This window comes from Acomys minous (genome assembly GCF_964271855.1).
Source record: "Acomys minous genome assembly, chromosome: 15".
NCBI classification, from domain to species: domain Eukaryota; kingdom Metazoa; phylum Chordata; class Mammalia; order Rodentia; family Muridae; genus Acomys; species Acomys minous.
In genome coordinates, this window is record NC_140497.1 from 31,183,205 (window position 1) to 31,197,156 (window position 13,952).

General features: G+C 38.9%; 1 long non-coding RNA gene across 2 annotated transcripts in view; it reads left to right on the forward strand.

The window, feature by feature from the left end:
* Window positions 1-13,952, forward strand: part of LOC311584742 — a 609,662-nt gene that overhangs the window by 359,400 nt on the left and 236,310 nt on the right. For both annotated transcript variants that reach the window (XR_014774990.1, XR_014774991.1), the window contains one exon: window positions 12,813-12,875. This is a non-coding gene — a long non-coding RNA (uncharacterized lncRNA). The remainder of the gene's footprint in view (window positions 1-12,812; window positions 12,876-13,952) is intronic.

A 13,952-nucleotide genomic window follows, 5' to 3' on the forward strand; every position in this document is an offset into this window, starting at 1 on the left:
CCCAGATTCTCCTACTTGAAAGGGGGAGAAGAAGTTTGACTTTTTCTAATATTCCACCTTCTCTGAATCTCACCAAGGTGCTGACTTTGGCTCATCTGTTTTGGAATGCTGGTAAGACCCATTCTATTAGATCCTAGACACTACTGAGAGCTAAGACGATGGTTGGGACTAGCAGGACGGTGTAGAAAGGACCACTAAAGCTCTCACTGGGTTCTTCTGTGAAGGTCCTTTTCACTACATCAATCACCAAGGGTAAGAAAATGTAGTGATTTTTTTCCTAGTATGTAAATGTCAATACATAATCAAAGAAAATGAAGAGGGAAACATGGTCTAAAGAAAAGAACAGGAAACGCTCCAGAAGCTCTCACTAATAAAACGGAGATATGTGAATTACCTGAAAGAGGATTGAAAACAAGGGCTATAAAAATGTTCAGTGAACTCAGAACTATCCACAGAGTGATAATTTCAAGGATGAGTTGTAAAATCACAAAAGACCTAAACATAAATATTGATGATGAGGAATTTAATTACTGAAGTGAATCTCCAGGTAATCACAAAGGCAGCATCTCTAGTAGTTACACAAAGAGAAAGGAACTGAAGTGTGTTAATGCAAACAACCAGTGAAGCACGAAGGAACACAGGAAGAGAAAAAAGAAACACAAGATGACACACAACAATGGATACAACCCAATTAAGTTCTTCCCCATTAATAGGTTTTTAGAATGTAAATAGATTGAACTTCTCCAGCAAAAGGATACACAATACTTGAATGCATAAGAAAGCAAGGTCTAACTATATGTTGTGTACAATAAAGATTCACGATAGGTTTAATGATAAAGATAAACTACAATAAAAAAATTAAGAAAAAGATATCATGTACAAATGGTAACTAACAGTGAACAGGTGTGGGTATACTTAGATATGACAGTCCCTAATTCAGAACCTAGCACAATAGACAAAGTTGGACATTGATTACTAATAAAAAGGCCCCTCCATCATGAAGCCATACAATTATAAACATATATGTATTCATAACAGAGTACCAACATGTAAAAACAACTGAAAGGTGTAAGCAACATCAATAAGAAGAATAGGAGGAAGTGGAACATAACTGTCATCACAGCATTTGAGAAGCTGAGGCAGAAGGATGATAAGCTGAAGGCCAGCCTTAGCTACATACTTTGAGGCCTACCGGGGCTTTGTAAAACCATGTTTCAAAAAAAATCTAAACAACCAAAACAACATTAAAAAAAAAAAAAAAAGGAGAGTAGGAAATATAAAATCTCTTCACTCTTTTTTAACAACATTAAAAAAAAAAAAGGAGAGTAGGAAATATAAAATCTCTTCACTCTTTTTTAAAAAAAAATTTATTTAAGTAATTTATTCAGATTACATCTCAATTGTTATCCCCTCACTTGTATCCTCCCATTCCCCCTCCCTCTCTTTTTCACCCTATTCCCCTCCTCTAGGTCTGTAAGGGAGGAAGGGGACCTCCTGCCCCATCATATGATCACAGCCTATCAGGTCCCATCCTGGTAGCCTGCTGAGTGCCACCAAGCCTCTCTACCAAGGGAAAGGGGTCAGATAGCAGGCCTGGAGTTGATTCAAAGTAGGTAGGCTAGCCAGACAGAAAATCCACAAGGAAACAGTGTCGTTGCAAAAACACTGGACTCAGCGTGTCTTACAGACACAAAGCGAACACTCTACTCAGTAACAACAGGGCGGGCACCTCTCTCAAATGTGCAGACCATCCTCCAGGAATGAGAACATGGGAAGGACGAGTCAGAAGATCCAAGAAGATTTACATCAGGGCCAAATATCATTTAATCACCTCAGGAACTCGCAGTGAAGAACAGGAGAAAAACAAGAAAATTTCACAAATATGTGGAACTAAACAGCACAGCTCCACACAACCAATATTTCACAGTTGATGCGAGGTAACAAAATCAAGGGGAGCAAGGATGTTGACAGTGGGAGTAGTCTTTGTGTGTGTTTCAATACTATTTTCTTCCATTTATTTGTTTATTTAATCACTTACAGCCCTGATCCCAGCCCCTTCCCTTCTCTCTTCCCAGTCCTACCCTCACTCCCCCTCCCCCACCCTCCCTCTCCACCTCAGAGAAGAGGAGGCCCCCAAGGGGTACCGACCCACCCTGGCACCTCAAATTGCAGCAGGACTAAGCACATTCTCTCTCACTGAAGCCAGAGTAGGCAGCCCAGCCTGGGGAAAGGGATCGGAAAGCAGGCAATAGATCAGAGACAGGCCCGACTCTCGTTGTTAGCAGACCCACGTGATGACTAAGGTGCACACTTGCTACACATGTGTAGGGGGTCTAGGTCCAATCCACGCATGCTCTTTGGCTGGTGGTTCAGTCTCTGTGAGCCTCCATGGGGCCAGGTTAGTTGACTCTGCAGGTCTTCTTGCAGTGTCCTTAACCCCTCTGGCTCCCTCCTTTCTTAGTGGGAGGATTCTTATAGTATGCTTTCAAGTTTAAAACTATTTCCAAGTAAAAGCACTAAGTCTCAGAACAGGGGTTTTCACAGTTTATTAAAATACATTGGAACACATTGGAAACCTCCAATGCCATAAAAATAGCTTCAGGTATAAAGATACTTATGAGTCATATTATTTGTGTCTTTATAGTATGTTTTTATGGTATAAACAATTTCTAAATTTTTAGACAAATTCCTTATGTCAGGGTAGAGATCTGGATGTGGGAGGGACAGACAGAGGTCATGGAGCAACAGGAAAAAGTCCAGGTCATTGAACTTGAATTGAGCTTTTATAGTAGCCTAGCTTAACCCTGAACACTAACAACAAAACCTTAGTCTTGTGTCTGAACCCAAAGCTACATATCATAATTTTCTTTAATTGTAGGTAAACTTTCAGCAACATTAACCTTCCATCTCTGAGAGTGAATTACTCTCAATATCAAAAAAATAAGTCTTTTGTTTTTCAGAGAGTTTTGTAGCATTTGTATTATAATTTTACTCTGAGTTTCACCTAGGGATTTCTTTCCTTTTACATAAAATTATTTTTGAGGTTTGTTTATGTATTTTATGTATGTGATTGTTTTATCTGCATTTATATCAGCACACCAGAAGAGGGCATTGGATCCCATTACAGATGGTTATAAGCCACATAGGGTTGCTAGGAATCGAACTCAGTACCTTTAGAAGAGCAGGGCAGCCATCACTCTCAACTGCTGAGCCATCTCTCCAGCACTAGGATTTCTATAAACAAACAACAATGAAATATCTCCATTTACATTTACATGTGATATTTTAAATAGTCTATTCATATCTTTACATGTTATTAATATATAAAGTATTATTGAAATGTAAATTATTGTTTATAATTTTTGTTCTTTTGAAAATTTCTCCTAGGCTGTTTATAAATAAAAAATGGGTTAAGCTGATATATGGCCTCTGAAGATTAGCATTGAACTGGACCCTACTCTTTGCCCCAGTGTTTATAATCACTCATGAGTAACAGCTTGTAGGTAGATGTCAACATCATTATAAAATTCCACCTCATCAGGAAAACGTTAAAAATGGAATTTTCCTTAATGTTAGCTTCTGAGAATTAAAATTGGCACTATGTGGTTTATATGTTTGTAGATTACCTTCAAAATGTAAAATAAATGAATGTAAATAAAAAGTAAGCAATTAGGAAGAAGAGATGGACTCAATTTTTCATGTGACTTGACTTGGATTTCTCTAGTTTGACACTTCATCATCTGGACTTTTTATCATCTTAGATTCAAAACGCCGTGAAAATTACTTAAACATTAATCTTTAGAATAATTTAAAACATTGGGAACTTAATTAAAAATGAAGAGGAAACAAATTCACTGGAGTTTCTCATGGACTAGTAAGGCTATTTATAAGTAGAGGCTGTCTTTGCATCACAGGAGAAAAGCTGTGGCTGGAAGCAGTTCTCTTTCACTACACCAGGACTATGCTGCTTTCTTTTCTCTTTCTCTTGTCCATGTCGAGAGGGCTCAAGGGAAAAATTCCTTTGGATGCAAAATGAAGAGAGACAAGAGTCCTGCAGAGCAGCAGGACCTGTCAAATCAAACAGTGCCACTGTTAGAAAGAGCCTTGGTGTTCCGTTGTTCCAATATTTCAGACTGAAAGCACCTGCAGCAAGGAGAACTCAGAAAGGTCAATCGACTGCTTAAAATATCCTAGGAAACTGGCTCTACCATTGCGCAGTATCTTGAGTTGAACTGAGTTGAGTTGTCTGTGTCTTGAGTTTTCATCCTGTTGATTGTAATTTACTGATAGTAGTTAGCAATTAGTTCAAAGTCCAGCTGAAAGGAGTCCCTGGTTGGCACCCACATTGGGTACTTTTCCTGTTTGTGAACACTTCAATGATATTTTGCTATCTTACTGCACAAGAAGCATGTCTGAAAGCTAGGTTTCTAAAGCTAGGATAGTGGGGTTCAAAGAGAAAGAAACACCTTGTGAGTTCCAATTCTAATCAGAGCTGTAGACATTCTGGTCTCAGTACCTTGTCACACAGGGTGAGATCTAATCTCATTTGAAGATAGGATCAAAGTTCTGCATGGTTCATGCAGAGACTTTTTTTTTTAAATCTCCCATGTGCCCTTTGCATGCATTTAGTTCGGCTTTAAACTATTTGTTCTATTTACATGAATGTATTCAACAGGCAGATTGTGCCTTGCCTGAAAATTCTTCTCATGAATGCAAATAACATTTCTTAATCTCTCACAGCTGGTTCAAGAAGTATGCTTGATGAATCACCTAGAGAAGATTTAGAAAGAAAAAAAAAGATAAAGAGAAGAAAAACAAATGCAGAAGGTTATACAATCCTTGAGTTGCCCATTAAGGACTTAACTTATGCAGAATATGCAGAGTGTGAGGGATTGCTTTAGGACCAAGCCACCAGGCTTTCTCTTGGGCTCTGGAAAGACACTGCCAGAACTTTATGGAAAAAAATTGTCAGAACTTTGATGCTTTAAATAGGCTGAATGGCTCAGATCATATGGAATTTCTGTTCCAATTCCATGGAGCAAACATGAGCTCATAAAGTCCTTTGGAAAAACTTCATTAGATATCAAAACAGTTCCCTTGTGGGAAAAAGAAAACATTTTTTACTCCAAGTCTATAGGTCAAAGTTTCTTAATGTAGGTCTTCTCTGATGCTTTTCTAAGGAAATTTGGGCACTCCTAAAACCCACCCACAGCTTTCAAGTGAATTTATCAATAAAAACAGTAATTAGTGTATAGCATGTTGTGATTTACCTCAGAGAGCTGTGTTGGAAATTGCTAGTGGTGACAGAACCCCTGTCAGGAGACAGAGAAGGGCAGACCTGGCCTCTTGCTGGTGCCAGAGCTAGTGAAGGCAGCTGCTCACAGAACTGAACCATGGAGATACATATCTTACCTCCATGGCGTTTCTATTCCTAAGGATAAGGATTGCCATGTTATGGGAGGAGACTAACAGCTGTGAATGAGCGAATTGTAAGGCAGCTTTCTTAGCAAATACAAAAACTGGCTGGAAATTTCGTGTGCCTTTCTGCTGGTATGGGACTGTCACCTACTAGTCTGAATGGAGAAAGAAGCAGTTGTAAGGAAAGAGGGTCTGCGTTATACCCTAGCTAAGGTGGGGATGAGAAGACAGAAATATACGGGCAGAGGGGGCAGAAGAGAGATAGGCTTTTTGGACAGAAAAGAAATCCCTTCGCTTAATCTTCACTGCTTCACCAAGTATCTCTACTTCTTTCAAAGACTCTTAGGACAGTGATATGCCCTCTGCCTCTTTCCATACTCTTTATCCTATTATGCAAATGTTCAGTTCTCAAGCCTGAACGGAACGTTTTCCTTACCAGAGATGCTGCATTGCGTCACACCTGTGTTACTCACGTTCCTGTCCACATCACACACGCATGCGCATGTAGTCTGCTTCCTGTGGCTCGTCCGTCTCCCCTATTACCTACTTTCCTTGTGGCTGTGGCCAAAGTGCTGGACCAGAACAAGCAAAGGGGGGAAGGGTTTGATTTGGCTCGTAGCTTAAATGGATAAGGAGAAGGAGAAGACTGGTCACATTGTATCTGCAGTGAGGAAGCAAAGAGAGATGAACGCCAGCGTTTAGCTCATTTCTCCATTAATGGTCCCCCTTTTTATTCAGTCCAGAATCCTAGCTATAGGGTAGCGCTTGCTCACACTGAAGATGAGTTCTCCCTTTTCAGTTAAAGTACCACACCCACCGTGTCACTAGAGATGTGTCTCTTAGGTGATTCTAGGTCCAGTCAAGTTAACCACAAGGATCAACACTCCTAACTGGTAATGTTGAAAAACACTTTTTCTGCTCTTAGGCCTGGCTCGCTCTTGGGTTTCCGTCAATATTCTTCCAGAAGGCTGCCACTGCGTTGTTCCAATAGACACAGAGTCACCTGCCTTCCAAAACCATATCTATAGAGAACTGTCCTTGGAGCTCCCAGGCTTGAGGATGAAACAAACAAACAAACAAACATACAACAACATCAAAACAAAGTGAAAGTTGCCAGAATGCTTTTTCACTGTCCTTCCCGCTAGGCTCCCTTTAACTGCAGGGTAGATGTGTATCCCCTTCGCCATGGCTCATCTCTTGTCCTTGGGCTGCTGCGCTGATCCGTTGTTGCACAATATAACCTGTGACTTGCAGGAACAGCTTGTGTACTCAGGGATCTGAGGGGCCTGACACTGTTCTCTCTTCCCTGTCTGCTTCCCCATCAAGCCCAAGAACAGATATGCATGCTAGTTCCTAAGGCCAGCCAGGGGAATCTCAACGTTCCCGAGGCAGTTATGAAAATTGAACTCTAATAACGATTGCTTTGTCCTCGGCTCATTTGTCTATTTCCTGTGAATTCAGAAAAAGACCCGCCATCCACTTCTAATTTCTGTGTCCTAATTTCCTCCAAACCTAACACAGCTAGTGCCAGGCTTGAGATTGATGAGCTCCAAGGCAATGCATGGAGTTCTGAAGGTACAGGGGGAATTTAATAGACTACAGTGTCATCGCAGTGCACCTACCTTGGGACAAAGAAAGGGTAGCTGCAGTGAGAGATGAGAGGGGTATGTGCTCTCTGAGGCATGTCCTCTGGGCTTGTGACTCGTCCCTTTGTGAAGAAGCCAGCCGGTATTGGCACAAAGAATGGCATCTCCGCTCTGCAGCATCCAGTGAAAATGAGTCTGCAGGAGGAGGTGCCAAGTAAATGCCTCTTCTCCAGGGATGCCTGAAAACGCGTGCAGTGTGCCAGAGAGTGCTGATTTTTGAAAGCTGGATGTTTTTTAAAAGTTTCCTTTTTTCCCCATACAGAATAAATACTGTTTCCCATTTGGTCATTTCTTCCACACCAGGGAAAATTTGTTTTCTGTTGTTATAGGAAAGCTAGTGAAAGATGTACATATCACAGAAATGAAGACACTGGACCGGATCTCAGTGACAATGGCAGCATCTCTCAGGCTATTTATGAAACACCTCAGATTAGTTTCATATCAGAGTCATAATTTTGATAAAATGGTTCCTGCTGGGTAGTGACTAATAAGCCTGAGGGCACGTGATCTTGTACACTGTTTAAACAACTGGGTACATAGGTGTTCCACTAGTTTTTGGTTTCTATCAGCATACTAGCATAGTTGTTGACCAAGACAGTCTTTGGGACTGTAGTGATATATCAACATTTCAAAGAATGATTAGGGATGGTGAAAAGGAACCGCAGTTTATACTTCCTCTGAAGCATAGGTACACAGGTATAGAGGGCTGAATACATGTTTAACACTGTTACATTTCATATTGTTACTAGAAGCTGGCAGTGTTAGTGAGGCCACTGTTTCATAGCTAGCAGGGTCGCTTCCTTCTCAGGGTGAGTGTCTTATGGAGTGAGGGGAAATTCTTGGGCTGTTGTATACTGGGAAACAATCCTTTTCATCCCTGTATTCTGTGGATGTGGCTTGAAAAGATAGAGCTATGTTGTGTTTTTTGCTTGTTTGTTTTACTATTTCTTTTATTGCCTTGAGCCAGAATGCCTATGCACCTCAAGATTTATTATGAAAAAATTTTACAAACTCAGACAGACCACATAGATTGCCATAGTTTTGATTACCTGAATTATCCTGTAGCACACTTTAAATTGATATGAATATTTGGCAAATTCAAGTTCTGATTGTATATTATGGTAAGCCAGATCTTATGACGAGATGCATAAAATTAGTCCACTGATCCCACTAATAGTTTCTTAAACTATTTTATTAGTATTAACAAACATCTAATCATATACATACTAACATAAAACTGGCTGATATATATTTTATTTCTTTAAAGTATGTTGGTGGGCCATGCTGATAGAGATATGTGGTAAAGAAGCAACTATTTTAAAAGTCTATTTGCATTTCTTTAAGATTCGATTCACTCTTTTCCCCCTTGGTAACTAGGTATGAGTACAAATTAGAGGTATAACTTGGTCAATAATTTCCAATTTTTAAAAGTTCAATGCTATTTCTTAACATTCTACAAAAATTGTCTTTTAGGGTAACCGTGAGACCTAGTTTGCTTGGGAAAGTCTCAGGCAGACTGAAACATTCTGGTTTATGCTTCTTGTCCAGGGGTATTACCAGTAACATCCTTTTTGCTTTCAAAAGGATTTGCTTCATGCATCAAATTATAAGGATGCTGTAGTAACTTGCCATTGGGAGGTCAAACTCTAGGCCAGTTTTAACATCACTACTGATGACATCAAGGCAGTGCTTATTTTTTAATTGGCTTACAAAGCATTAGATTTCATTATGGGATTTTTCAAACAAAATTTGTTTTTGTTGTTTCTCTCCCTCTTCTTTCCTACTCTTCTTCAGACTCTGCTGTGCCTTCCTGTGCCTAGTAGCCTCTTTTCTACCCTCATGTTATGTGAGACCTCTTGACTTCCATGCTTTGCTTTCTCATCATTTTTCATCCTATTCCTATGGCCTCTAGTCTATATGGCTCAGCTGGTAAAAACACTTGCCATGTAAGTCTGAGTAGCTGAGGTCAGTCCCCCAGCATACCTAAGACATTAAGGATTTTTAAAGTCACAAAGAGAAGAATAGCTGAACTTGGGGGCACTGACATAGAACAATATCAATGTCTGTCTTAGGCTTTCTGTTGCTGTGAAGAGACACCACGGCCACAGCAACTCTTATAAGGGAAGCATTTAATTGGGGATGGCTTGTAGTCCATGAGTTTAGTCCATTATCATCATGGCAGGAAGCACGGTGGCACACAGGCAGACATGGTGCCGGAAAAGTAGGTAAGGGTTCTACATTCAGATCAGTAGGCAGCAGGAAGAGAGTGACACACTGGGCTTGGCTTGAGCATCTGAAATCTCAAAGCCCACCCCCCCCCCACCCCAGTGACACACTTCCTCCAACAAGGTCACACCTCCTAATAGTGTCATTCCAGTGAACTTATAGGGGCCCTGTTTATTTAAAGTAAGAAAACATAAGATCATCTGCTTTGGGAGATGTGAGCTGTAAGTAGTAAGCAGTGTGATTAGACTGCTGTAGAAGTACTAGAGCACATGGTTGGAGCTCTTAGAAGCTTTTCAGTATTGGGCTTTGTACAGAAGGAAAGAAAGCCATTGGAGCTTTTTGAGTAGATACGTGAGATGTGAGAGATGGAAACACTATATAGGAAAGTTAGCATGGCAACAGTATATGGACAATGCAATATTTTTCTAGATAAATCCATGGACAGAGGAGTCCCTCAGTAACTAAGAGGCTCTTGGAGCAGTAAGCAAAGAAGTAAGATGACATCTTATCCAGTGAATTTATCCTTCTGAAGGGACCTGGGAGAGAAAGATAATGGCTATAAAAATGGTATCAAAAATGAGCAGAAACAAGAATGGAATGTGAAGGTTGAATGATTTGGTAATCTTCGTTAGGTAACCCCAATAACTTTTAAAATTAAGATAGTACTTGCAGATTCATTTCAGGTTCCAAATATCTGTTTGCTTCTATGGGACAAAGGGATATTTAGTTACACATGGGAACTTATTTGAGACATACTGGCATTGAACTGTTAACAGTATTAGAAATGCTTAGGCTGAAACCAAGCTGGACTTTACCTCATAAAGGCATCTTTATGAGGTAAGTATGTGAATATGTATTAATATTTCTAACCATATACTAAATATAAATGTTAAATTAAATACACAAAATATATGAATATTAAATTAACTATATTAAACATTAAATACAAATATATTAATGTAAAATGTAGGTATATTTCAAGACATTTTAAAATAAAATAATGAGTAAGTTGGTTAACCCATACACAGCTATAAAGACTCATTAAATATACCCAAGGGACAGCTTGATGTTTGAGCTCAAGATCATGGAAAAGCCATAGTGATATGTTCCCACAAATCACACTACACCCTTGACAGATTCACACCGGTCAATCAGATTTGTCTCTGCCTAGAATTTATTTATCACCTCCTCATGCTACAGGATTGTGGCTACTTCTGTAAACAGAGAGAAGCCAAGGGGACAAAACTTTTCTAAATATGTTTCTCCCCAACGAGAGGCTCCCAGGTCCTTCTCTATCTTGACTTGGCAAGAGATTCAGTCTTTCTAATTCACCAAGGTCCCTATGCATTCTCTGAGTATGTGCTTTTTCACCTTCAGCAGCTTAGAGCTGGGCAGCAGGAACATCTTCTGGAATATGGAAACTGAATGGCATATACAGAAGAGAAACTAAGATGGCAACCCTTCCATGTGACTTATGGAAACATCCTCCCAAAATGCCAGTAGCTTCTTAACTTACATATTTACATTTTTTCCTCCTGGAGATGTAAAGATCCCACATGTAAAATTATTGTGGCACCAATTGAGAAAATTATAGAAACAACTAGACTGTCATTCTTAAAAGAAGCAGTTATTATAGTGGCTTACATTTTTAGTCATATTAGTGGTTTTGGTCTAAGTTTGTCAAGGTAAAAGGCTGAAATAAAATTTTAAACTGAAATACCTCCAGGACTTATCTCTGATTTCATTTATCTACTTTGTTCCACATGAGCATTCAAATGTTATATTTTTGTACTACAGGGGAGATCCTCCTTTATATCTTCTCTTCCAAATTAATTCTGAGTTTATAGGTCCCAAATATTAAAGCAGTTTGTAGCTACTCTAATTCTGAGCATGTAATAAGTGCTCAATAAATATATTTCTTATTTTTTTCTTATATGTGAATTAAAAGTATGTTATTAATTCCCTGCTGTCTCTCACAGCATCTTACTTTATTGTGGAAAAAAAATCTTTAGGAAATCAAAATACTGATATTAGATAATAGCAAATGGAATTATTCTTTGATGGATTAAATGAAACTTCACAGCATCTGTCAACAATTGCATGCTGGTCTAGTTTGGTATCTGATTTTTCTTGCTCATTATGCACGTGAAGTTGGTTTATCTGGATGACGCTACACAGATTAGCCTTTTATATGGCAGTATAGATATAGAAAGAAATTCCTTCATCCCAAACTCATAGTTACTACGTGTAATATGAGGAACAGAGGAGGACAGGAGGAGGCTGACAAAAATCACTGAGTCACTGCCGGTAATTTAATTATACATAGAGGTTTTTATGAGCAGTGTTAATGCATGCTACCTCAGCTAACCTGACAATGAAGGTTTCAGGAGCTACAGCGACATCTGGAACCAAATCACATGTAGGAATTATGCAGCCGCAATAAAAGCCACTTAATTAGCATTGCAAATAGTGTTCCTGCATTTATGAGATGTCTGCAAATTTGCATACAGATACATAATTACATAATTTGCAGCTGTTGTGTTTGTTCCATAAGACCTTGCCACTTTATTAGCAGGATATTTAAATCAGGAATTAATTTTCTTTATCATTCTTATTCTCAGTCTTTCAAAGATGTGTAGTGAACCATTATGACTTAATATAGATTTTTAGACTGATTTTAGACCATATATATTATATATATGCATATATGTATAATTACAATGGATAATTTGTAAATACTGTTTGCTGATGAATGAAAATAATTTATTTAAAATTTGGAGTGTTACTATTCATCACTGAAACCCTCCACTCATGGTATTCCAGAAAGTGGACCTATTTATTTATGTCTTGCTGGATTAAACAGACTAATTATATAGACTAATGTTTGTAGCCTTCACATAGTTGTAGCTACCTTATATTTTAAATTAATACAGTCCACTGGCATGGAAGAACTTAATTAAAATAGAGAACTAGCTAGTGAAACTTTAAACACAGATGTAGCAGCAAAATAAAGAATATAAAATAGATATACTCAACTGAATTTGCTGTCAATCCTTCAAAAGGAAATGCCAGTTGAACTAATTAAATAAGTGTTTTTAATACAATTTCATTTAGTAAGAACGTATGATTTTCACATTTCAGATTGGAAGTGGTTGAAGAGTTTATCATGGATTTGTGATTTATTTTCATATAATCAAAATGTGCAATTAAGTATGCAGTGGGGGCTCCAAATAGTCTGACCCTAGCCATGGCACATGTAAGTTGTGTCAAAGATGTCCAAGGCACCTCTTGAAAGAGAACTATACTTATTTTAGGGCATCAATAAATGACTCAGAGTCTCTGAGGGAAAATTGGGTAAGATATCCTATAATAAAAGGTATTCTACTTTTTATTTACCCTTTCTTTTTCTTTTCTTTTCTTTTTTCTTTTTTTTTTTTTTTTTACAGAAAACAAAGAAGTTTTGTTTATTTTTAAGATTGTAATCTAATTTCAACATGTTTTCCTTCTTTTTCCTCCCTCCAGATACTCCTTCCTGCTCTCCTTCCAGGTCATGGACTTGTACACATTAATCCTTATTACATGCAAGTGAGTATCAATTTAGTATATATATATTTTTTGTTTTGTTTTTCTTTTTTTTTAATTAATTTATTCTTGTTACATCTCAGTTGTTATCCCACCCCTTGTATCCTCCCATTCTTCTCTCCCTCCCATTTTTCCCTTACTCCCCTCCCCTATGACTATTCCTGAGGAGGACTTCCTCCTCCTTTATATGCTCATAGGGTATCAAGTCTCTTCTTGGTAACCTGCTATCCTTCCTCTGAGTGCCACCAGGTCTCCCCCTCCAGGGGACATGGTCAAATATGAGACACCAGAGTTCATGTGAAAGTCAGACACCACTCTCCACTCAACTGTGGAGAATGTACTGTTCTTTGGCTAGATCTGGGTAGGGGTTTGAAGTTTATGGCCTGTATTGTCCTTGGCTGGTGCCATAGCTTGAGCGGGACCCCTGGGCCCAAATCTGCCTATCATAATGTTCTACTCGTAGGTTTCTAGGACCCTCTGGATCCTTGTACTTTGCTATTCTCCCATGCTTCTCTCATCTAGAGTCCCAATAGGATGTCTTCTCCTCTGTCCCAGTTTCCTGGTTAGTGAAGGCTTTCATGGGACATGCCCCTTGGGCTAGTATGCAGATATAAGTGAGTATATACCATTTGAGTCTTTCTGCTTCTGGGTTAACTCACTCATTATGATCATTTCTAGTTCAATCCATTTGTCCACAAATTTTGGGAATTCCTTGCTTTTAATAGCTGAGTAGTGTTCCATAGTGTATATGTACCACAGTTTCTTTATCCATTCTTCTACTGAGGGACACTTAGGCTGTTTCCATGTTCTAGCTATTATGAATAAGGCCACTATGAACATAGTTGAGCAAATTTTCTTGTTGTGTGCTGGAGCATCTTCTGGGTATATTCCAAGGAGTGGAATAGCTGGGTCTTGAGGAAGCCCTATTCCCAGTTTTCTGAGATAGCACCAGATAGATTTCCAAAGTGTTTGTACTAGTTTGCATTCCCACCAGCAAGGAAGGAGGGTTTCTCTCTCTCCACATCCTCGCCAGCATGTGGTGTCGCTTGAATTTTTGATCTTAGCCATTCTGATGGGTAT